At 48.0% G+C, this 26,498-nt stretch overlaps 1 protein-coding gene across 7 annotated transcripts in view; it reads left to right on the top strand.

Moving 5' to 3' along the window:
- The window catches only part of LOC139581833 (endoplasmic reticulum-Golgi intermediate compartment protein 1-like), a 103,765-nt gene that overhangs the window by 50,458 nt on the left and 26,809 nt on the right, over positions 1-26,498 (top strand). The window lies entirely within an intron of this gene.

Consider the following 26,498-nt stretch of genomic DNA (forward strand, 5'->3'; position numbering starts at 1 on the left):
GTGGATACATTGTGACAGCTGGGGGTGAATCAGAACATTGTGACAGCTGGGGGTGAATCAGAACATTGTGGGTACATTGTGACAGCTGGGGATGAATCAGAACATTGTGACAGCTGGGGGTGAATCAGAACATTGTGGATACATTGTGACAGCTGGGGATGAATCAGAACATTGTGACAGCTGGGGGTGAATCAGAACATTGTGACAGCTGGGGGTGAATCAGAACATTGTGGGTACATTGTGACAGCTGGGGGTGAATCAGAACATTGTGACAGCTGGAGGTGAATCAGAACATTGTGGGTACATTGTGACAGCTGGGGGTGAATCAGAACATTGTGACAGCTGGGGGTGAATCAGAACATTGTGGATACATTGTGACAGCTGGGGGTGAATCAGAACATTGTGGGTACATTGTGACAGCTGGGGGGTGAATCAGAACATTGTGACAGCTGGGGGTGAATCAGAACATTGTGGATACATTGTGACAGCTGGGGGTGAATCAGAACATTGTGGGTACATTGTGACAGCTGGGGGTGAATCAGAACATTGTGGGTACATTGTGACAGCTGGGGGTGAATCAGAACATTGTGGGTACATTGTGACAGCTGGGGGTGAATCAGAACATTGTGACAGCTGGGGGTGAATCAGAACATTGTGACAGCTGGGGGTGAATCAGAACATTGTGACAGCTGGGGGTGAATCAGAACATTGTGACAGCTGGGGGTGAATCAGAACATTTTGACAGCTGGGGGTGAATCAGAACATTGTGGGTACATTCTGACAGCTGGGGGTGAATCAGAACATTGTGACAGCTGGGGGTGAATCAGAACATTGTGGGTACATTGTGACAGCTGGGGGTGAATCAGAACATTGTGGGTACATTGTGACAGCTGGGGGTGAATCAGAACATTGTGGGTACATTGTGACAGCTGGGGGTGAATCAGAACATTGTGACAGCTGGGGGTGAATCAGAACATTGTGGATACATTGTGACAGCTGGGGGTGAATCAGAACATTGTGACAGCTGGGGGTGAATCAGAACATTGTGGGTACATTGTGACAGCTGGGGATGAATCAGAACATTGTGACAGCTGGGGGTGAATCAGAACATTGTGGATACATTGTGACAGCTGGGGATGAATCAGAACATTGTGACAGCTGGGGGTGAATCAGAACATTGTGACAGCTGGGGGTGAATCAGAACATTGTGGGTACATTGTGACAGCTGGGGGTGAATCAGAACATTGTGACAGCTGGAGGTGAATCAGAACATTGTGGGTACATTGTGACAGCTGGGGGTGAATCAGAACATTGTGACAGCTGGGGGTGAATCAGAACATTGTGGGTACATTGTGACAGCTGGGGGTGAATCAGAACATTGTGACAGCTGGGGGTGAATCAGAACATTGTGACAGCTGGGGGTGAATCAGAACATTGTGACAGCTGGGGGTGAATCAGAACATTGTGACAGCTGGGGGTGAATCAGAACATTGTGACAGCTGGGGGTGAATCAGAACATTGTGACAGCTGGGGGTGAATCAGAACATTGTGGGTACATTCTGACAGCTGGGGGTGAATCAGAACATTGTGACAGCTGGGGGTGAATCAGAACATTGTGGGTACATTGTGACAGCTGGGGGTGAATCAGAACATTGTGGGTACATTGTGACAGCTGGGGGTGAATCAGAACATTGTGGGTACATTGTGACAGCTGGGGGTGAATCAGAACATTGTGACAGCTGGGGGTGAATCAGAACATTTTGACAGCTGGGGGTGAATCAGAACATTGTGGGTACATTCTGACAGCTGGGGGTGAATCAGAACATTGTGACAGCTGGGGGTGAATCAGAACATTGTGGGTACATTGTGACAGCTGGGGGTGAATCAGAACATTGTGGGTACATTGTGACAGCTGGGGGTGAATCAGAACATTGTGGGTACATTGTGACAGCTGGGGGTGAATCAGAACATTGTGACAGCTGGGGGTGAATCAGAACATTGTGGATACATTGTGACAGCTGGGGGTGAATCAGAACATTGTGACAGCTGGGGGTGAATCAGAACATTGTGGGTACATTGTGACAGCTGGGGATGAATCAGAACATTGTGACAGCTGGGGGTGAATCAGAACATTGTGGATACATTGTGACAGCTGGGGATGAATCAGAACATTGTGACAGCTGGGGGTGAATCAGAACATTGTGACAGCTGGGGGTGAATCAGAACATTGTGGGTACATTGTGACAGCTGGGGGTGAATCAGAACATTGTGACAGCTGGAGGTGAATCAGAACATTGTGGGTACATTGTGACAGCTGGGGGTGAATCAGAACATTGTGACAGCTGGGGGTGAATCAGAACATTGTGGGTACATTGTGACAGCTGGGGGTGAATCAGAACATTGTGACAGCTGGGGGTGAATCAGAACATTGTGACAGCTGGGGGTGAATCAGAACATTGTGACAGCTGGGGGTGAATCAGAACATTGTGACAGCTGGGGGTGAATCAGAACATTGTGACAGCTGGGGGTGAATCAGAACATTGTGACAGCTGGGGGTGAATCAGAACATTGTGGGTACATTCTGACAGCTGGGGGTGAATCAGAACATTGTGACAGCTGGGGGTGAATCAGAACATTGTGGGTACATTGTGACAGCTGGGGGTGAATCAGAACATTGTGGGTACATTGTGACAGCTGGGGGTGAATCAGAACATTGTGGGTACATTGTGACAGCTGGGGGTGAATCAGAACATTGTGACAGCTGGGGGTGAATCAGAACATTGTGGATACATTGTGACAGCTGGGGGTGAATCAGAACATTGTGACAGCTGGGGGTGAATCAGAACATTGTGGGTACATTGTGACAGCTGGGGATGAATCAGAACATTGTGACAGCTGGGGGTGAATCAGAACATTGTGGATACATTGTGACAGCTGGGGATGAATCAGAACATTGTGACAGCTGGGGGTGAATCAGAACATTGTGACAGCTGGGGGTGAATCAGAACATTGTGGGTACATTGTGACAGCTGGGGGTGAATCAGAACATTGTGACAGCTGGAGGTGAATCAGAACATTGTGGGTACATTGTGACAGCTGGGGGTGAATCAGAACATTGTGACAGCTGGGGGTGAATCAGAACATTGTGGATACATTGTGACAGCTGGGGGTGAATCAGAACATTGTGACAGCTGGGGGCGAATCAGAACATTGTGGGTACATTGTGACAGCTGGGGGGTGAATCAGAACATTGTGACAGCTGGGGGTGAATCAGAACATTGTGGATACATTGTGACAGCTGGGGGTGAATCAGAACATTGTGGGTACATTGTGACAGCTGGGGGTGAATCAGAACATTGTGGGTACATTGTGACAGCTGGGGGTGAATCAGAACATTGTGGGTACATTGTGACAGCTGGGGGTGAATCAGAACATTGTGACAGCTGGGGGTGAATCAGAACATTGTGGGTACATTGTGACAGCTGGGGTGAATCAGAACATTGTGGGTACATTGTGACAGCTGGGGGTGAATCAGAACATTGTGGGTACATTGTGACAGCTGGGGGTGAATCAGAACATTGTGGGTACATTGTGACAGCTGGGGGTGAATCAGAACATTGTGGGTACATTGTGACAGCTGGGGGTGAATCAGAACATTGTGGGTACATTGTGACAGCTGGGGGTGAATCAGAACATTGTGGGTACATTGTGACAGCTGGGGGTGAATCAGAACATTGTGGGTACATTGTGACAGCTGGGGGTGAATCAGAACATTGTGACAGCTGGGGGTGAATCAGAACATTGTGGATACATTGTGACAGCTGGGGGTGAATCAGAACATTGTGGGTACATTGTGACAGCTGGGGGTGAATCAGAACATTGTGGGTACATTGTGACAGCTGGGGGTGAATCAGAACATTGTGGGTACATTGTGACAGCTGGGGGTGAATCAGAACATTGTGGATACATTGTGACAGCTGGGGGTGAATCAGAACATTGTGGATACATTGTGACAGCTGGGGGTGAATCAGAACATTGTGGGTACATTGTGACAGCTGGGGGTGAATCAGAACATTGTGGGTACATTGTGACAGCTGGGGGTGAATCAGAACATTGTGGATACATTGTGACAGCTGGGGGTGAATCAGAACATTGTGGATACATTGTGACAGCTGGGGGTGAATCAGAACATTGTGACAGCTGGGGGTGAATCAGAACATTGTGACAGCTGGAGGTGAATCAGAACATTGTGACAGCTGGGGATGAATCAGAACATTGTGACAGCTGGGGGTGAATCAGAACATTGTGGATACATTGTGACAGCTGGGGGTGAATCAGAACATTGTGACAGCTGGGGGTGAATCAGAACATTGTGGGTACATTGTGACAGCTGGGGGTGAATCAGAACATTGTGGGTACATTGTGACAGCTGGGGGTGAATCAGAACATTGTGACAGCTGGGGGTGAATCAGAACATTGTATATACATTGTGACAGCTGGGGGTGAATCAGAACATTGTGGATACATTGTGACAGCTGGGGATGAATCAGAACATTGTGACAGCTGGGGGTGAATCAGAACATTGTGACAGCTGGGGGTGAATCAGAACATTGTGGGTACATTGTGACAGCTGGGGGTGAATCAGAACATTGTGGATACATTGTGACAGCTGGGGGTGAATCAGAACATTGTGGGTACATTGTGACAGCTGGGGGTGAATCAGAACATTGTGGGTACATTGTGACAGCTGGGGGTGAATCAGAACATTGTGGGTACATTGTGACAGCTGGGGGTGAATCAGAACATTGTGACAGCTGGGGGTGAATCAGAACATTGTGGGTACATTGTGACAGCTGGAGGTGAATCAGAACATTGTGACAGCTGGGGGTGAATCAGAACATTGTGGGTACATTGTGACAGCTGGGGGTGAATCAGAACATTGTGGATACATTGTGACAGCTGGGGGTGAATCAGAACATTGTGGATACATTGTGACAGCTGGGGGTGAATCAGAACATTGTGGATACATTGTGACAGCTGGGGGTGAATCAGAACATTGTGACAGCTGGGGGTGAATCAGAACATTGTGGGTACATTGTGACAGCTGGGGGTGAATCAGAACATTGTGGATACATTGTGACAGCTGGGGGTGAATCAGAACATTGTGACAGCTGGGGGTGAATCAGAACATTGTGGATACATTGTGACAGCTGGGGGTGAATCAGAACATTGTGGATACATTGTGACAGCTGGGGGTGAATCAGAACATTGTGGGTACATTGTGACAGCTGGGGGTGAATCAGAACATTGTGGGTACATTGTGACAGCTGGGGGTGAATCAGAACATTGTGGGTACATTGTGACAGCTGGGGGTGAATCAGAACATTGTGACAGCTGGGGGTGAATCAGAACATTGTGACAGCTGGGGGTGAATCAGAACATTGTGACAGCTGGGGATGAATCAGAACATTGTGACAGCTGGGGGTGAATCAGAACATTGTGACAGCTGGGGGTGAATCAGAACATTGTGACAGCTGGGGATGAATCAGAACATTGTGACAGCTGGGGGTGAATCAGAACATTGTGGGTACATTGTGACAGCTGGGGGTGAATCAGAACATTGTGGGTACATTGTGACAGCTGGAGGTGAATCAGAACATTGTGACAGCTGGGTGTGAATCAGAACATTGTGGATACATTGTGACAGCTGGGGGTGAATCAGAACATTGTGGGAACATTGTGACAGCTGGGGGTGAATCAGAACATTGTGGGAACATTGTGACAGCTGGGGGTGAATCAGAACATTGTGGATACATTGTGACAGCTGGGGGTGAATCAGAACATTGTGACAGCTGGGGGTGAATCAGAACATTGTGGGTACATTGTGGCAGCTGGGGGTGAATCAGAACATTGTGGATACATTGTGACAGCTGGGGGTGAATCAGAACATTGTGACAGCTGGGGGTGAATCAGAACATTGTGGATACATTGTGACAGCTGGGGGTGAATCAGAACATTGTGGATACATTGTGACAGCTGGGGGTGAATCAGAACATTGTGGGTACATTGTGACAGCTGGGGGTGAATCAGAACATTGTGGGTACATTGTGACAGCTGGGGGTGAATCAGAACATTGTGGGTACATTGTGACAGCTGGGGGTGAATCAGAACATTGTGACAGCTGGGGGTGAATCAGAACATTGTGACAGCTGGGGGTGAATCAGAACATTGTGACAGCTGGGGATGAATCAGAACATTGTGACAGCTGGGGGTGAATCAGAACATTGTGACAGCTGGGGGTGAATCAGAACATTGTGACAGCTGGGGATGAATCAGAACATTGTGACAGCTGGGGGTGAATCAGAACATTGTGGGTACATTGTGACAGCTGGGGGTGAATCAGAACATTGTGGGTACATTGTGACAGCTGGAGGTGAATCAGAACATTGTGACAGCTGGGGGTGAATCAGAACATTGTGGATACATTGTGACAGCTGGGGGTGAATCAGAACATTGTGGGAACATTGTGACAGCTGGGGGTGAATCAGAACATTGTGGGAACATTGTGACAGCTGGGGGTGAATCAGAACATTGTGGATACATTGTGACAGCTGGGGGTGAATCAGAACATTGTGACAGCTGGGGGTGAATCAGAACATTGTGGATACATTGTGACAGCTGGGGGTGAATCAGAACATTGTGGATACATTGTGACAGCTGGGGGTGAATCAGAACATTGTGGATACATTGTGACAGCTGGGGATGAATCAGAACATTGTGACAGCTGGGGGTGAATCAGAACATTGTGGGTACATTGTGACAGCTGGGGGTGAATCAGAACATTGTGACAGCTGGGGGTGAATCAGAACATTGTGGATACATTGTGACAGCTGGGGGTGAATCAGAACATTGTGACAGCTGGGGTTGAATCAGAACATTGTGGGAACATTGTGACAGCTGGGGGTGAATCAGAACATTGTGGATACATTGTGACAGCTGGGGGTGAATCAGAACATTGTGACAGCTGGGGGTGAATCAGAACATTGTGGGAACATTGTGACAGCTGGGGGTGAATCAGAACATTGTGGATACATTGTGACAGCTGGGGGTGAATCAGAACATTGTGACAGCTGGGGGTGAATCAGAACATTGTGACAGCTGGGGGTGAATCAGAACATTGTGACAGCTGGGGGTGAATCAGAACATTGTGACCGCTGGGGGTGAATCAGAACATTGTGACAGCTGGGGGTGAATCAGAACATTGTGACAGCTGGGGGTGAATCAGAACATTGTGGATACATTGTGACAGCTGGGGGCTAATCAGAACATTGTGACAGCTGGGGGTGAATCAGAACATTGTGGGTACATTGTGACAGCTGGAGGTGAATCAGAACATTGTGACAGCTGGGGGTGAATCAGAACATTGTGACAGCTGGGGGTGAATCAGAACATTGTGGGTACATTGTGACAGCTGGGGGTGAATCAGAACATTGTGGATACATTGTGACAGCTGGGGGTGAATCAGAACATTGTGACAGCTGGGGGTGAATCAGAACATTGTGGGTACATTGTGACAGCTGGGGGTGAATCAGAACATTGTGGGTACATTGTGACAGCTGGGGGTGAATCAGAACATTGTGGATACATTGTGACAGCTGGGGGTGAATCAGAACATTGTGGGTACATTGTGACAGCTGGGGGTGAATCAGAACATTGTGGGTACATTGTGACAGCTGGGGGTGAATCAGAACATTGTGACCGCTGGGGGTGAATCAGAACATTGTGACCGCTGGAGGTGATCAGAACATTGTGACAGCTGGGGGTGAATCAGAACATTGTGACAGCTGGGGGTGAATCAGAACATTGTGGGTACATTGTGACAGCTGGGGGTGAATCAGAACATTGTGGATACATTGTGACAGCAGGGGGTGAATCAGAACATTGTGACATCTGGGGGTGAATCAGAACATTGTGGGTACATTGTGACAGCTGGGGGTGAATCAGAACATTGTGACAGCTGGGGGTGAATCAGAACATTGTGGGTACATTGTGACAGCTGGGGGTGAATCAGAACATTGTGACAGCTGGGGGTGAATCAGAACATTGTGACAGCTTGGGGTGAATCAGAACATTGTGGATACATTGTGACAGCTGGGGGTGAATCAGAACATTGTGGGTACATTGTGACAGCTGGGGGTGAATCAGAACATTGTGGGTACATTGTGACAGCTGGGGGTGAATCAGAACATTGTGGGAACATTGTGACAGCTGGGGGTGAATCAGAACATTGTGGGTACATTGTGACAGCTGGGGGTGAATCAGAACATTGTGGGTACATTGTGACAGCTGGGGGTGAATCAGAACATTGTGACAGCTGGGGGTGAATCAGAACATTGTGACAGCTGGGGGTGAATCAGAACATTGTGACAGCTGGGGGTGAATCAGAACATTGTGACAGCTGGGGGTGAATCAGAACATTGTGGATACATTGTGACAGCTGGGGGTGAATCAGAACATTGTGGATACATTGTGACAGCTGGGGGTGAATCAGAACATTGTGGGTACATTGTGACAGCTGGGGGTGAATCAGAACATTGTGGGTACATTGTGACAGCTGGGGGTGAATCAGAACATTGTGGGTACATTGTGACAGCTGGGGGTGAATCAGAACATTGTGGGTACATTGTGACAGCTGGGGGTGAATCAGAACATTGTGACAGCTGGGGGTGAATCAGAACATTGTGGATACATTGTGACAGCTGGGGGTGAATCAGAACATTGTGACAGCTGGGGGTGAATCAGAACATTGTGACAGCTGGGGGTGAATCAGAACATTGTGACAGCTGGGGATGAATCAGAACATTGTGACAGCTGGGGATGAATCAGAACATTGTGACAGCTGGGGGTGAATCAGAACATTGTGACAGCTGGGGGTGAATCAGAACATTGTGACAGCTGGGGATGAATCAGAACATTGTGACAGCTGGGGGTGAATCAGAACATTGTGGGTACATTGTGACAGCTGGGGGTGAATCAGAACATTGTGGGTACATTGTGACAGCTGGGGGTGAATCAGAACATTGTGGATACATTGTGACAGCTGGGGGTGAATCAGAACATTGTGGGTACATTGTGACAGCTGGGGGTGAATCAGAACATTGTGACAGCTGGGGGTGAATCAGAACATTGTGGATACATTGTGACAGCTGGGGGTGAATCAGAACATTGTGGATACATTGTGACAGCTGGGGGTGAATCAGAACATTGTGGGTACATTGTGACAGCTGGGGGTGAATCAGAACATTGTGGGTACATTGTGACAGCTGGGGGTGAATCAGAACATTGTGGGTACATTGTGACAGCTGGGGGTGAATCAGAACATTGTGACAGCTGGGGGTGAATCAGAACATTGTGACAGCTGGGGGTGAATCAGAACATTGTGACAGCTGGGGATGAATCAGAACATTGTGACAGCTGGGGGTGAATCAGAACATTGTGACAGCTGGGGGTGAATCAGAACATTGTGACAGCTGGGGATGAATCAGAACATTGTGACAGCTGGGGGTGAATCAGAACATTGTGGGTACATTGTGACAGCTGGGGGTGAATCAGAACATTGTGGGTACATTGTGACAGCTGGAGGTGAATCAGAACATTGTGACAGCTGGGTGTGAATCAGAACATTGTGGATACATTGTGAAAGCTGGGGGTGAATCAGAACATTGTGGGAACATTGTGACAGCTGGGGGTGAATCAGAACATTGTGGGAACATTGTGACAGCTGGGGGTGAATCAGAACATTGTGGATACATTGTGACAGCTGGGGGTGAATCAGAACATTGTGACAGCTGGGGGTGAATCAGAACATTGTGGGTACATTGTGACAGCTGGGGGTGAATCAGAACATTGTGGATACATTGTGACAGCTGGGGGTGAATCAGAACATTGTGACAGCTGGGGGTGAATCAGAACATTGTGGATACATTGTGACAGCTGGGGGTGAATCAGAACATTGTGGATACATTGTGACAGCTGGGGGTGAATCAGAACATTGTGGGTACATTGTGACAGCTGGGGGTGAATCAGAACATTGTGGGTACATTGTGACAGCTGGGGGTGAATCAGAACATTGTGGGTACATTGTGACAGCTGGGGGTGAATCAGAACAGTGTGACAGCTGGGGGTGAATCAGAACATTGTGACAGCTGGGGGTGAATCAGAACATTGTGACAGCTGGGGATGAATCAGAACATTGTGACAGCTGGGGGTGAATCAGAACATTGTGACAGCTGGGGGTGAATCAGAACATTGTGACAGCTGGGGATGAATCAGAACATTGTGACAGCTGGGGGTGAATCAGAACATTGTGGGTACATTGTGACAGCTGGGGGTGAATCAGAACATTGTGGGTACATTGTGACAGCTGGAGGTGAATCAGAACATTGTGACAGCTGGGGGTGAATCAGAACATTGTGGATACATTGTGACAGCTGGGGGTGAATCAGAACATTGTGGGAACATTGTGACAGCTGGGGGTGAATCAGAACATTGTGGGAACATTGTGACAGCTGGGGGTGAATCAGAACATTGTGGATACATTGTGACAGCTGGGGGTGAATCAGAACATTGTGACAGCTGGGGGTGAATCAGAACATTGTGGATACATTGTGACAGCTGGGGGTGAATCAGAACATTGTGGATACATTGTGACAGCTGGGGGTGAATCAGAACATTGTGGATACATTGTGACAGCTGGGGATGAATCAGAACATTGTGACAGCTGGGGGTGAATCAGAACATTGTGGGTACATTGTGACAGCTGGGGGTGAATCAGAACATTGTGACAGCTGGGGGTGAATCAGAACATTGTGGATACATTGTGACAGCTGGGGGTGAATCAGAACATTGTGACAGCTGGGGTTGAATCAGAACATTGTGGGAACATTGTGACAGCTGGGGGTGAATCAGAACATTGTGGATACATTGTGACAGCTGGGGGTGAATCAGAACATTGTGACAGCTGGGGGTGAATCAGAACATTGTGGGAACATTGTGACAGCTGGGGGTGAATCAGAACATTGTGGATACATTGTGACAGCTGGGGGTGAATCAGAACATTGTGACAGCTGGGGGTGAATCAGAACATTGTGACAGCTGGGGGTGAATCAGAACATTGTGACAGCTGGGGGTGAATCAGAACATTGTGACCGCTGGGGGTGAATCAGAACATTGTGACAGCTGGGGGTGAATCAGAACATTGTGACAGCTGGGGGTGAATCAGAACATTGTGGATACATTGTGACAGCTGGGGGCTAATCAGAACATTGTGACAGCTGGGGGTGAATCAGAACATTGTGGGTACATTGTGACAGCTGGAGGTGAATCAGAACATTGTGACAGCTGGGGGTGAATCAGAACATTGTGACAGCTGGGGGTGAATCAGAACATTGTGGGTACATTGTGACAGCTGGGGGTGAATCAGAACATTGTGGATACATTGTGACAGCTGGGGGTGAATCAGAACATTGTGACAGCTGGGGGTGAATCAGAACATTGTGGGTACATTGTGACAGCTGGGGGTGAATCAGAACATTGTGGGTACATTGTGACAGCTGGGGGTGAATCAGAACATTGTGGATACATTGTGACAGCTGGGGGTGAATCAGAACATTGTGGGTACATTGTGACAGCTGGGGGTGAATCAGAACATTGTGGGTACATTGTGACAGCTGGGGGTGAATCAGAACATTGTGACCGCTGGGGTTGAATCAGAACATTGTGACCGCTGGAGGTGATCAGAACATTGTGACAGCTGGGGGTGAATCAGAACATTGTGACAGCTGGGGGTGAATCAGAACATTGTGGGTACATTGTGACAGCTGGGGGTGAATCAGAACATTGTGGATACATTGTGACAGCAGGGGGTGAATCAGAACATTGTGACATCTGGGGGTGAATCAGAACATTGTGGGTACATTGTGACAGCTGGGGGTGAATCAGAACATTGTGACAGCTGGGGGTGAATCAGAACATTGTGGGTACATTGTGACAGCTGGGGGTGAATCAGAACATTGTGACAGCTGGGGGTGAATCAGAACATTGTGACAGCTTGGGGTGAATCAGAACATTGTGGATACATTGTGACAGCTGGGGGTGAATCAGAACATTGTGGGTACATTGTGACAGCTGGGGGTGAATCAGAACATTGTGGGTACATTGTGACAGCTGGGGGTGAATCAGAACATTGTGGATACATTGTGACAGCTGGGGGTGAATCAGAACATTGTGACAGCTGGGGGTGAATCAGAACATTGTGACAGCTGGGGGTGAATCAGAACATTGTGGATACATTGTGACAGCTGGGGGTGAATCAGAACATTGTGACAGCTGGGGGTGAATCAGAACATTGTGGGTACATTGTGACAGCTGGGGGTGAATCAGAACATTGTGACAGCTGGGGGTGAATCAGAACATTGTGGGTACATTGTGACAGCTGGGGGTGAATCAGAACATTGTGGGTACATTGTGACAGCTGGGGGTGAATCAGAACATTGTGGATACATTGTGACAGCTGGGGGTGAATCAGAACATTGTGGATACATTGTGACAGCTGGGGGTGAATCAGAACATTGTGACAGCTGGGGGTGAATCAGAACATTGTGACAGCTGGGGGTGAATCAGAACATTGTGGATACATTGTGACAGCTGGGGGTAAATCAGAACATTGTGACAGCTGGGGGTGAATCAGAACATTGTGGATACATTGTGACAGCTGGGGGTGAATCAGAACATTGTGGGTACATTGTGACAGCTGGGGGTGAATCAGAACATTGTGGATACATTGTGACAGCTGGGGGTGAATCAGAACATTGTGACAGCTGGGGGTGAATCAGAACATTGTGACAGCTGGGGGTGAATCAGAACATTGTGGATACATTGTGACAGCTGGGGGTGAATCAGAACATTGTGACAGCTGGGGGTGAATCAGAACATTGTGGATACATTGTGACAGCTGGGGGTGAATCAGAACATTGTGGGTACATTGTGACAGCTGGGGGTGAATCAGAACATTGTGACAGCTGGGGGTGAATCAGAACATTGTGGGTACATTGTGACAGCTGGGGGTGAATCAGAACATTGTGACAGCTGGGGGTGAATCAGAACATTGTGGGTACATTGTGACAGCTGGGGGGTGAATCAGAACATTGTGGGTACATTGTGACAGCTGGGGGTGAATCAGAACATTGTGGGTACATTGTGACAGCTGTGGGTGAATCAGAACATTGTGGATACATTGTGACAGCTGGGGGTGAATCAGAACATTGTGGATACATTGTGACAGCTGGGGGTGAATCAGAACATTGTGACAGCTGGGGGTGAATCAGAACATTGTGACAGCTGGGGGTGAATCAGAACATTGTGGATACATTGTGACAGCTGGGGGTGAATCAGAACATTGTGGGTACATTGTGACAGCTGGGGGTGAATCAGAACATTGTGGGTACATTGTGACAGCTGGGGGTGAATCAGAACATTGTGGGTACATTGTGACAGCTGGGGGTGAATCAGAACACTGTGGGTACATTGTGACAGCTGGGGGTGAATCAGAACATTGTGACAGCTGGGGGTGAATCAGAACATTGTGGATACATTGTGACAGCTGGGGGTGAATCAGAACATTGTGGATACATTGTGACAGCTGGGGGTGAATCAGAACATTGTGGGTACATTGTGACAGCTGGGGGTGAATCAGAACATTGTGACAGCTGGGGGTGAATCAGAACATTGTGGATACATTGTGACAGCTGGGGGTGAATCAGAACATTGTGGATACATTGTGACAGCTGGGGGTGAATCAGAACATTGTGACAGCTGGGGGTGAATCAGAACATTGTGGATACATTGTGACAGCTGGGGGTGAATCAGAACATTGTGGGTACATTGTGACAGCTGGGGGTGAATCAGAACATTGTGGGTACATTGTGACAGCTGGGGGTGAATCAGAACATTGTGGATACATTGTGACAGCTGGGGGTGAATCAGAACATTGTGACAGCTGGGGGTGAATCAGAACATTGTGACAGCTGGGGGTGAATCAGAACATTGTGGATACATTGTGACAGCTGGGGGTGAATCAGAACATTGTGACAGCTGGGGGTGAATCAGAACATTGTGGGTACATTGTGACAGCTGGGGGTGAATCAGAACATTGTGACAGCTGGGGGTGAATCAGAACATTGTGGATACATTGTGACAGCTGGGGGTAAATCAGAACATTGTGACAGCTGGGGGTGAATCAGAACATTGTGGATACATTGTGACAGCTGGGGGTGAATCAGAACATTGTGGGTACATTGTGACAGCTGGGGGTGAATCAGAACATTGTGGATACATTGTGACAGCTGGGGGTGAATCAGAACATTGTGACAGCTGGGGGTGAATCAGAACATTGTGGATACATTGTGACAGCTGGGGGTGAATCAGAACATTGTGACAGCTGGGGGTGAATCAGAACATTGTGGATACATTGTGACAGCTGGGGGTGAATCAGAACATTGTGGGTACATTGTGACAGCTGGGGGTGAATCAGAACATTGTGACAGCTGGGGGTGAATCAGAACATTGTGGGTACATTGTGACAGCTGGGGGTGAATCAGAACATTGTGACAGCTGGGGGTGAATCAGAACATTGTGGGTACATTGTGACAGCTGGGGGGTGAATCAGAACATTGTGGGTACATTGTGACAGCTGGGGGTGAATCAGAACATTGTGGGTACATTGTGACAGCTGGGGGTGAATCAGAACATTGTGGATACATTGTGACAGCTGGGGGTGAATCAGAACATTGTGGATACATTGTGACAGCTGGGGGTGAATCAGAACATTGTGACAGCTGGGGGTGAATCAGAACATTGTGACAGCTGGGGGTGAATCAGAACATTGTGGATACATTGTGACAGCTGGGGGTGAATCAGAACATTGTGGGTACATTGTGACAGCTGGGGGTGAATCAGAACATTGTGGGTACATTGTGACAGCTGGGGGTGAATCAGAACATTGTGGGTACATTGTGACAGCTGGGGGTGAATCAGAACATTGTGGGTACATTGTGACAGCTGGGGGTGAATCAGAACATTGTGGGTACATTGTGACAGCTGGGGGTGAATCAGAACATTGTGGATACATTGTGACAGCTGGGGGTGAATCAGAACATTGTGACAGCTGGGGGTGAATCAGAACATTGTGGATACATTGTGACAGCTGGGGGTGAATCAGAACATTGTGGATACATTGTGACAGCTGGGGGTGAATCAGAACATTGTGGATACATTGTGACAGCTGGGGGTGAATCAGAACATTGTGACAGCTGGGGGTGAATCAGAACATTGTGACAGCTGGGGGTGAATCAGAACATTGTGGGTACATTGTGACAGCTGGGGGTGAATCAGAACATTGTGGATACATTGTGACAGCTGGGGGTGAATCAGAACATTGTGGGTACATTGTGACAGCTGGGGGTGAATCAGAACATTGTGACAGCTGGGGGTGAATCAGAACATTGTGGATACATTGTGACAGCTGGGGGTGAATCAGAACATTGTGACAGCTGGGGGTGAATCAGAACATTGTGACAGCTGGGGGTGAATCAGAACATTGTGACAGCTGGGGGTGAATCAGAACATTGTGGATACATTGTGACAGCTGGGGGTGAATCAGAACATTGTGGATACATTGTGACAGCTGGGGGTGAATCAGAACATTGTGGGTACATTGTGACAGCTGGGGGTGAATCAGAACATTGTGGGTACATTGTGACAGCTGGGGGTGAATCAGAACATTGTGACAGCTGGGGGTGAATCAGAACATTGTGACAGCTGGGGGTGAATCAGAACATTGTGGATACATTGTGACAGCTGGGGGTGAATCAGAACATTGTGACAGCTGGGGGTGAATCAGAACATTGTGACAGCTGGGGGTGAATCAGAACATTGTGGGTACATTGTGACAGCTGGGGGTGAATCAGAACATTGTGGATACATTGTGACAGCTGGGGGTGAATCAGAACATTGTGGATACATTGTGACAGCTGGGGGTGAATCAGAACATTGTGGGTACATTGTGACAGCTGGGGGTGAATCAGAACATTGTGGGTACATTGTGACAGCTGGGGGTGAATCAGAACATTGTGGATACATTGTGACAGCTGGGGGTGAATCAGAACATTGTGACAGCTGGGGGTGAATCAGAACACTGTGGGTACATTGTGACAGCTGGGGGTGAATCAGAACATTGTGACAGCTGGGGGTGAATCAGAACATTGTGGATACATTGTGACAGCTGGGGGTGAATCAGAACATTGTGGGTACATTGTGACAGCTGGGGGTGAATCAGAACATTGTGACAGCTGGGGGTGAATCAGAACATTGTGGGAACATTGTGACAGCTGGGGGTGAATCAGAACATTGTGGATACATTGTGACAGCTGGGGGTGAATCAGAACATTGTGACAGCTGGGGGTGAATCAGAACATTGTGGGTACATTGTGACAGCTGGGGGTGAATCAGAACATTGTGGATACATTGTGACAGCTGGGGGTGAATCAGAACATTGTGGATACATTGTGACAGCTGGGGGTGAATCAGAACATTGTGGATACATTGTGACAGCTGGGGGTGAATCAGAACATTGTGGGTACATTGTGACAGCTGGGGGTGAATCAGAACATTGTGACAGCTGGGGGTGAATCAGAACATTGTGGATACATTGTGACAGCTGGGGGTGAATCAGAACATTGTGGATACATTGTGACAGCTGGGGGTGAATCAGAACATTGTGGGTACATTGTGACAGCTGGGGGTGAATCAGAACATTGTGACAGCTGGGGGTGAATCAGAACATTGTGGATACATTGTGACAGCTGGGGGTGAATCAGAACATTGTGGATACATTGTGACAGCTGGGGGTGAATCAGAACATTGTGGGTACATTGTGACAGCTGGGGGTGAATCAGAACATTGTGTATACATTGTGACAGCTGGGGGTGAATCAGAACATTGTGACAGCTGGGGGTGAATCAGAACATTGTGGATACATTGTGACAGCTGGGGGTGAATCAGAACATTGTGGATACATTGTGACAGCTGGGGGTGAATTAGAACATTGTGACAGCTGGGGGTGAATCAGAACATTGTGGATACATTGTGACAGCTGGGGGTGAATCAGAACATTGTGGATACATTGTGACAGCTGGGGGTGAATCAGAACATTGTGGGTACATTGTGACAGCTGGGGGTGAATCAGAACATTGTGGGTACATTGTGACAGCTGGGGGTGAATCAGAACATTGTGGGTACATTGTGACAGCTGGGGGTGAATCAGAACATTGTGGGTACATTGTGACAGCTGGGGGTGAATCAGAACATTGTGGGTACATTGTGACAGCTGGGGGTGAATCAGAACATTGTGGATACATTGTGACAGCTGGGGGTGAATCAGAACATTGTGGATACATTGTGACAGCTGGGGGTGAATCAGAACATTGTGACAGCTGGGGGTGAATCAGAACATTGTGACAGCTGGGGGTGAATCAGAACATTGTGGGAACATTGTGACAGCTGGGGGTGAATCAGAACATTGTGGGTACATTGTGACAGCTGGGGGTGAATCAGAACATTGTGGATACATTGTGACAGCTGGGGGTGAATCAGAACATTGTGACAGCTGGGGGTGAATCAGAACATTGTGACAGCTGGGGGTGAATCAGAACATTGTGGGAACATTGTGACAGCTGGGGGTGAATCAGAACATTGTGGGTACATTGTGACAGCTGGGGGTGAATCAGAACATTGTGGATACATTGTGACAGCTGGGGGTGAATCAGAACATTGTGGATACATTGTGACAGCTGGGGGTGAATCAGAACATTGTGACAGCTGGGGGTGAATCAGAACATTGTGACAGCTGGGGGTGAATCAGAACATTGTGACAGCTGGGGGTGAATCAGAACATTGTGACAGCTGGGGGTGAATCAGAACATTGTGGATACATTGTGACAGCTGGGGGTGAATCAGAACATTGTGGATACATTGTGACAGCTGGGGGTGAATCAGAACATTGTGGATACATTGTGACAGCTGGGGGTGAATCAGAACATTGTGACAGCTGGGGGTGAATCAGAACATTGTGACAGCTGGGGGTGAATCAGAACATTGTGGATACATTGTGACAGCTGGGGGTGAATCAGAACATTGTGGGTACATTGTGACAGCTGGGGGTGAATCAGAACATTGTGGGTACATTGTGACAGCTGGGGGTGAATCAGAACATTGTGGGTACATTGTGACAGCTGGGGGTGAATCAGAACATTGTGGGTACATTGTGACAGCTGGGGGTGAATCAGAACATTGTGGGTACATTGTGACAGCTGGGGGTGAATCAGAACATTGTGGGTACATTGTGACAGCTGGGGGTGAATCAGAACATTGTGGATACATTGTGACAGCTGGGGGTGAATCAGAACATTGTGACAGCTGGGGGTGAATCAGAACATTGTGGATACATTGTGACAGCTGGGGGTGAATCAGAACATTGTGGATACATTGTGACAGCTGGGGGTGAATCAGAACATTGTGGATACATTGTGACAGCTGGGGGTGAATCAGAACATTGTGACAGCTGGGGGTGAATCAGAACATTGTGACAGCTGGGGGTGAATCAGAACATTGTGGGTACATTGTGACAGCTGGGGGTGAATCAGAACATTGTGGATACATTGTGACAGCTGGGGGTGAATCAGAACATTGTGGGTACATTGTGACAGCTGGGGGTGAATCAGAACATTGTGACAGCTGGGGGTGAATCAGAACATTGTGGATACATTGTGACAGCTGGGGGTGAATCAGAACATTGTGACAGCTGGGGGTGAATCAGAACATTGTGACAGCTGGGGGTGAATCAGAACATTGTGGATACATTGTGACAGCTGGGGGTGAATCAGAACATTGTGGATACATTGTGACAGCTGGGGGTGAATCAGAACATTGTGGATACATTGTGACAGCTGGGGGTGAATCAGAACATTGTGGGTACATTGTGACAGCTGGGGGTGAATCAGAACATTGTGGGTACATTGTGACAGCTGGGGGTGAATCAGAACATTGTGACAGCTGGGGGTGAATCAGAACATTGTGACAGCTGGGGGTGAATCAGAACATTGTGAATACATTGTGACAGCTGGGGGTGAATCAGAACATTGTGACAGCTGGGGGTGAATCAGAACATTGTGACAGCTGGGGGTGAATCAGAACATTGTGGATACATTGTGACAGCTGGGGGTGAATCAGAACATTGTGGATACATTGTGACAGCTGGGGGTGAATCAGAACATTGTGGGTACATTGTGACAGCTGGGGGTGAATCAGAACATTGTGGGTACATTGTGACAGCTGGGGGTGAATCAGAACATTGTGGATACATTGTGACAGCTGGGGGTGAATCAGAACATTGTGACAGCTGGGGGTGAATCAGAACATTGTGGGTACATTGTGACAGCTGGGGGTGAATCAGAACATTGTGACAGCTGGGGGTGAATCAGAACATTGTGGATACATTGTGACAGCTGGGGGTGAATCAGAACATTGTGGGTACATTGTGACAGCTGGGGGTGAATCAGAACATTGTGACAGCTGGGGGTGAATCAGAACATTGTGGGAACATTGTGACAGCTGGGGGTGAATCAGAACATTGTGGATACATTGTGACAGCTGGGGGTGAATCAGAACATTGTGACAGCTGGGGGTGAATCAGAACATTGTGGGTACATTGTGACAGCTGGGGGTGAATCAGAACATTGTGGATACATTGTGACAGCTGGGGGTGAATCAGAACATTGTGGATACATTGTGACAGCTGGGGGTGAATCAGAACATTGTGGATACATTGTGACAGCTGGGGGTGAATCAGAACATTGTGGGTACATTGTGACAGCTGGGGGTGAATCAGAACATTGTGACAGCTGGGGGTGAATCAGAACATTGTGGATACATTGTGACAGCTGGGGGTGAATCAGAACATTGTGGATACATTGTGACAGCTGGGGGTGAATCAGAACATTGTGGGTACATTGTGACAGCTGGGGGTGAATCAGAACATTGTGACAGCTGGGGGTGAATCAGAACATTGTGGATACATTGTGACAGCTGGGGGTGAATCAGAACATTGTGGATACATTGTGACAGCTGGGGGTGAATCAGAACATTGTGGGTACATTGTGACAGCTGGGGGTGAATCAGAACATTGTGTATACATTGTGACAGCTGGGGGTGAATCAGAACATTGTGACAGCTGGGGGTGAATCAGAACATTGTGGATACATTGTGACAGCTGGGGGTGAATCAGAACATTGTGGATACATTGTGACAGCTGGGGGTGAATTAGAACATTGTGACAGCTGGGGGTGAATCAGAACATTGTGGATACATTGTGACAGCTGGGGGTGAATCAGAACATTGTGGATACATTGTGACAGCTGGGGGTGAATCAGAACATTGTGGGTACATTGTGACAGCTGGGGGTGAATCAGAACATTGTGGGTACATTGTGACAGCTGGGGGTGAATCAGAACATTGTGGGTACATTGTGACAGCTGGGGGTGAATCAGAACATTGTGGGTACATTGTGACAGCTGGGGGTGAATCAGAACATTGTGGGTACATTGTGACAGCTGGGGGTGAATCAGAACATTGTGGATACATTGTGACAGCTGGGGGTGAATCAGAACATTGTGGATACATTGTGACAGCTGGGGGTGAATCAGAACATTGTGACAGCTGGGGGTGAATCAGAACATTGTGACAGCTGGGCTGAATCAGAACATTGTGGGAACATTGTGACAGCTGGGGGTGAATCAGAACATTGTGGGTACATTGTGACAGCTGGGGGTGAATCAGAACATTGTGGATACATTGTGACAGCTGGGGGTGAATCAGAACATTGTGACAGCTGGGGGTGAATCAGAACATTGTGACAGCTGGGGGTGAATCAGAACATTGTGGGAACATTGTGACAGCTGGGGGTGAATCAGAACATTGTGGGTACATTGTGACAGCTGGGGGTGAATCAGAACATTGTGGATACATTGTGACAGCTGGGGGTGAATCAGAACATTGTGGATACATTGTGACAACTGGGGGTGAATCAGAACATTGTGACAGCTGGGGGTGAATCAGAACATTGTGACAGCTGGGGGTGAATCAGAACATTGTGACAGCTGGGGGTGAATCAGAACATTGTGACAGCTGGGGGTGAATCAGAACATTGTGGATACATTGTGACAGCTGGGGATGAATCAGAACATTGTGACAGCTGGGGGTGAATCAGAACATTGTGGATACATTGTGACAGCTGGGGGTGAATCAGAACATTGTGACAGCTGGGGGTGAATCAGAACATTGTGGATACATTGTGACAGCTGGGGGTGAATCAGAACATTGTGGATACATTGTGACAGCTGGGGGTGAATCAGAACATTGTGGGTACATTGTGACAGCTGGGGGTGAATCAGAACATTGTGGGTACATTGTGACAGCTGGGGGTGAATCAGAACATTGTGGATACATTGTGACAGCTCGGGGTGAATCAGAACATTGTGACAGCTGGGGGTGAATCAGAACATTGTGACAGCTGGGGGTGAATCAGAACATTGTGGGAACATTGTGACAGCTGGGGGTGAATCAGAACATTGTGGGTACATTGTGACAGCTGGGGGTGAATCAGAACATTGTGGATACATTGTGACAGCTGGGGGTGAATCAGAACATTGTGACAGCTGGGGGTGAATCAGAACATTGTGACAGCTGGGGGTGAATCAGAACATTGTGGGAACATTGTGACAGCTGGGGGTGAATCAGAACATTGTGGGTACATTGTGACAGCTGGGGGTGAATCAGAACATTGTGGGTACATTGTGACAGCTGGGGGTGAATCAGAACATTGTGACAGCTGGGGGTGAATCAGAACATTGTGGATACATTGTGACAGCTGGGGGTGAATCAGAACATTGTGGGAACATTGTGACAGCTGGGGGTGAATCAGAACATTGTGGGTACATTGTGACAGCTGGGGGTGAATCAGAACATTGTGGATACATTGTGACAGCTGGGGGTGAATCAGAACATTGTGACAGCTGGGGGTGAATCAGAACATTGTGACAGCTGGGGGTGAATCAGAACATTGTGGGAACATTGTGACAGCTGGGGGTGAATCAGAACATTGTGGGTACATTGTGACAGCTGGGGGTGAATCAGAACATTGTGGGTACATTGTGACAGCTGGGGGTGAATCAGAACATTGTGACAGCTGGGGGTGAATCAGAACATTGTGGATACATTGTGACAGCTGGGGGTGAATCAGAACATTGTGGGAACATTGTGACAGCTGGGGGTGAATCAGAACATTGTGGGTACATTGTGACAGCTGGGGGTGAATCAGAACATTGTGACAGCTGGGGGTGAATCAGAACATTGTGGGTACATTGTGACAGCTGGGGGTGAATCAGAACATTGTGGGAACATTGTGACAGCTGGGGGTGAATCAGAACATTGTGGGTACATTGTGACAGCTGGGGGTGAATCAGAACATTGTGGATACATTGTGACAGCTGGGGGTGAATCAGAACATTGTGACAGCTGGGGGTGAATCAGAACATTGTGGGTACATTGTGACAGCTGGGGGTGAATCAGAACATTGTGACAGCTGGGGGTGAATCAGAACATTGTGGATACATTGTGACAGCTGGGGGTGAATCAGAACATTGTGGGAACATTGTGACAGCTGGGGGTGAATCAGAACATTGTGGGTACATTGTGACAGCTGGGGGTGAATCAGAACATTGTGGGTACATTGTGACAGCTGGGGGTGAATCAGAACATTGTGACAGCTGGGGGTGAATCAGAACATTGTGGATACATTGTGACAGCTGAGGGTGAATCAGAACATTGTGGGAACATTGTGACAGCTGGGGGTGAATCAGAACATTGTGGGTACATTGTGACAGCTGGGGGTGAATCAGAACATTGTGGGTACATTGTGACAGCTGGGGGTGAATCAGAACATTGTGGGAACATTGTGACAGCTGGGGGTGAATCAGAACATTGTGGGTACATTGTGACAGCTGGGGGTGAATCAGAACATTGTGGATACATTGTGACAGCTGGGGGTGAATCAGAACATTGTGACAGCTGGGGGTGAATCAGAACATTGTGGGTACATTGTGACAGCTGGGGGTGAATCAGAACATTGTGACAGCTGGGGGTGAATCAGAACATTGTGACAGCTGGGGGTGAATCAGAACATTGTGGATACATTGTGACAGCTGGGGGTGAATCAGAACATTGTGGATACATTGTGACAGCTGGGGGTGAATCAGAACATTTAAAGGGTTCTCTAACCAATGAAGATGGTTTATTTCTCCCACTTAGTGTGTTCCTTTAAAGATGCCCCATGTTCTATAACTTGAATGCTTATATATAGGGAATTCGGAAAGTATTCAGGCCCCTTGACTTTTTCCACATTTTGTTACGTTACAGCCTTATTCTAAAATGGATTTAAAAAATGTTTTTATCTTCAATCTACACACAATACCCCATGATGACAAAGCAAAAACAGGTTTGTAGACAGTTTTGCAACAAAACAACCAAAAAACTATCACATAGTATTCAGACCCTTAACTCAGTACTTTGTTGAAGCACCTTTGGCAGCGATTACAGCCTCGAGTCTTCTTGGGTATGACGCTACAAGCTTGGCACACCTGTATTTGGGGAGTTTCTCCCATTCTTCTTCTCTGCAGATCCTCTCAGACTCTGTCAGGTTGGATGGGGAGTGTTGCTGCACAGCTATTTTCAGGTCTCTCCAAAAATGTTCAATCGGGTTCAAGTCCAGGTCTCTGGCTGGACAACTCAGGGACATTCAGAATTTTGTTCCAAAGCTACTCCTGCGTTGTCTTGGCTGTGTGCTCAAGGTCATTGTCCTGTTGGAAGGTGAACCTTCGCCCCAGTCTGAGGTCCTGAGCGCTCTGGAGCAGGTTTTCATCAAGGATGAAATAGGGGGAGTAGACTGCTCTGTGGGGAGTAGACTGCTCTGTGGGGAGTAGACTGCTCTGTGGGGGGTAGACTGCTCTGTGAGGGGTAGACTGCTCTGTGGGGGGTAGACTGCTCTGTGAGGGGTAGACTGTTCTGTGGGGAGTAGACTGCTCTGTGGGGGGTAGACTGTTCTGTGAGGGGTAGACTGCTCTGTGGGGAGTAGACTGCTCTGTGGGGGGTAGACTGTTCTGTGAGGGGTAGACTGCTCTGTGGGGAGTAGACTGCTCTGTGGGGGGTAGACTGTTCTGTGGGGAGTAGACTGCTCTGTGGGGGGTAGACTGCTCTGTGGGGGGTAGACTGCTCTGTGGGGGGTAGACTGCTCTGTGGGGGGTAGACTGCTCTGTGAGGGGTAGAATGTTCTGTGGGGGGTAGACTGCTCTGTGGGGGGTAGACTGCTCTGTGGGGGGTAGACTGCTCTGTGGGGAGTAGACTGCTCTGTGGGGAGTAGACTGCTCTGTGGGGGGTAGACTGCTCTGTGGGGGGTAGACTGCTCTGTGGGGGGTAGACTGCTCTGTGGGGAGTAGACTGCTCTGTGGGGGGTAGACTGCTCTGTGGGGGGTAGACTGCTCTGTGGGGGGTAGACTGCTCTGTGGGGAGTAGACTGCTCTGTGGGGAGTAGACTGCTCTGTGGGGAGTAGACTGCTCTGTGAGGGGTAGACTGCTCTGTGAGGGGTAGACTGCTCTGTGGGGGTAGACTGCTCTGTGGGGGGTAGACTGTTCTGGTAATGAGTCAGTCCTGCTCTGGTAATGTAGTAGTTAGTGCACTATGTAGGGAATAGGGCTCTGGTCTAAAGTAGTGCACTATGTAGGGAATAGGGCTCTGGTCTAAAGTAGTGCACTATATAGGGAATAGGGCTCTGGTCTAAAGTAGTGCACTATATAGGGAATAGGGCTCTGGTCTAAAGTAGTGTACTATATAGGGAATAGGGCTCTGGTCTAAAGTAGTGCACTATATAGGGAATAGGGCTCTGGTCTAAAGTAGTGCACTATATAGGGAATAGGGCCCTGGATTAAAGTAGTGCACTATATAGGGAATAGGGCTCTGGTCTAAAGTAGTGCACTATATAGGGAATAGGGCTCTGGTCTAAAGTAGTGCACTATATAGGGAATAGGGCTCTGGTCTAAAGTAGTGCACTATATAGGGAATAGGGCCCTGGTCTATAGTAGTGCACTATATAGGGAATAGGGCTCTGGTCTAAAGTAGTGCACTATATAGGGAATAGGGCCCTGGTCTATAGTAGTGCACTATATAGGGAATAGGGTGCCATTTGGGATGCAGATCATTATTCTCTACTCTACTACTGTCTGAGTGCTGGTGAACAACCAGGTAAATCATCCTGGTCTAGCTGAGGCCTCATTATACACTGTCCCAAATGTCAAAATCAAATTAGATTTGTTACATGCTTCGTAAACAACATGTGTAGACTAAAATGTAAATGTTTCTTTCGGTCCCAACAATGCAGAGAGAAAGAACATTGTAATAAAAGTCATATTAAATCGATGAGTAACGGCGTACGCCTCTAATCTCTCAGTATTACATATCTCTTCTTCTTCAGTTTTATTCTAATCTCTCAGTATTACACATCTCTCCTTCTTCAGATATATTGTTCTTCCAGCCCCTCCTCCCCTGGAAGTACCTTTTTTACAGATACTAAAGCAAGCTAAGACTTGATGGGGGGGGGGGGGGGGGGTCTATACTGGTCTTACATAGAAGAGAAAGAGACCAGGAAGAGAACCAGGGCATGACATCTCAGTATTCATCCCCTCTATTTTGGGACGTTGTGAACTATTAAGAAGTGCATGACTGTTATTCTCCAGCCTTCTAGATCTCACTCTATAAATTACATCATTCTCTACTTCCTTATATGCGCATTGAAAGGGCTGACTTTTCTCCTTTAACAACATCAACATATGAAGAGAAATCCGAATGACCTCATTCTCTCGACCATAATTTTAAATATCTATTTAGAAATCTGAAATGGAGAGAGTTGACTTCTCTCCAGGCCTCTAGCTTACAAACATGCAGCTATGTCTATATCCATACTCGCATTTTGACCCGGGCTGTATTTATTGCAGCAGATGGTTTTAGGTGCTGGCGTTTGCAGCAGATGGTTTTAAACTTATCGTCTGAAATACCAAAAGTCAAAGGTCGCTCTGCATGTGGATAGACACCAGACCCCCTCTCTCTTCTCGCTCTCTCTGTATCCATCACCCCACAGACGGGGGTCCTTAAATAGGATCCTGTATGCCTACGTGCCAGGAGAGATCAGGACTGAGAGAAAGCGAGAGAGTGTTACTATGTACTGTGACTAGGCAGGTACCCAACAGAAATGATCTGACCACCGTTGTCCTCTCTCTCT

This window comes from Salvelinus alpinus, chromosome 7 (genome assembly GCF_045679555.1).
Source record: "Salvelinus alpinus chromosome 7, SLU_Salpinus.1, whole genome shotgun sequence".
Classification (NCBI taxonomy): domain Eukaryota; kingdom Metazoa; phylum Chordata; class Actinopteri; order Salmoniformes; family Salmonidae; genus Salvelinus; species Salvelinus alpinus.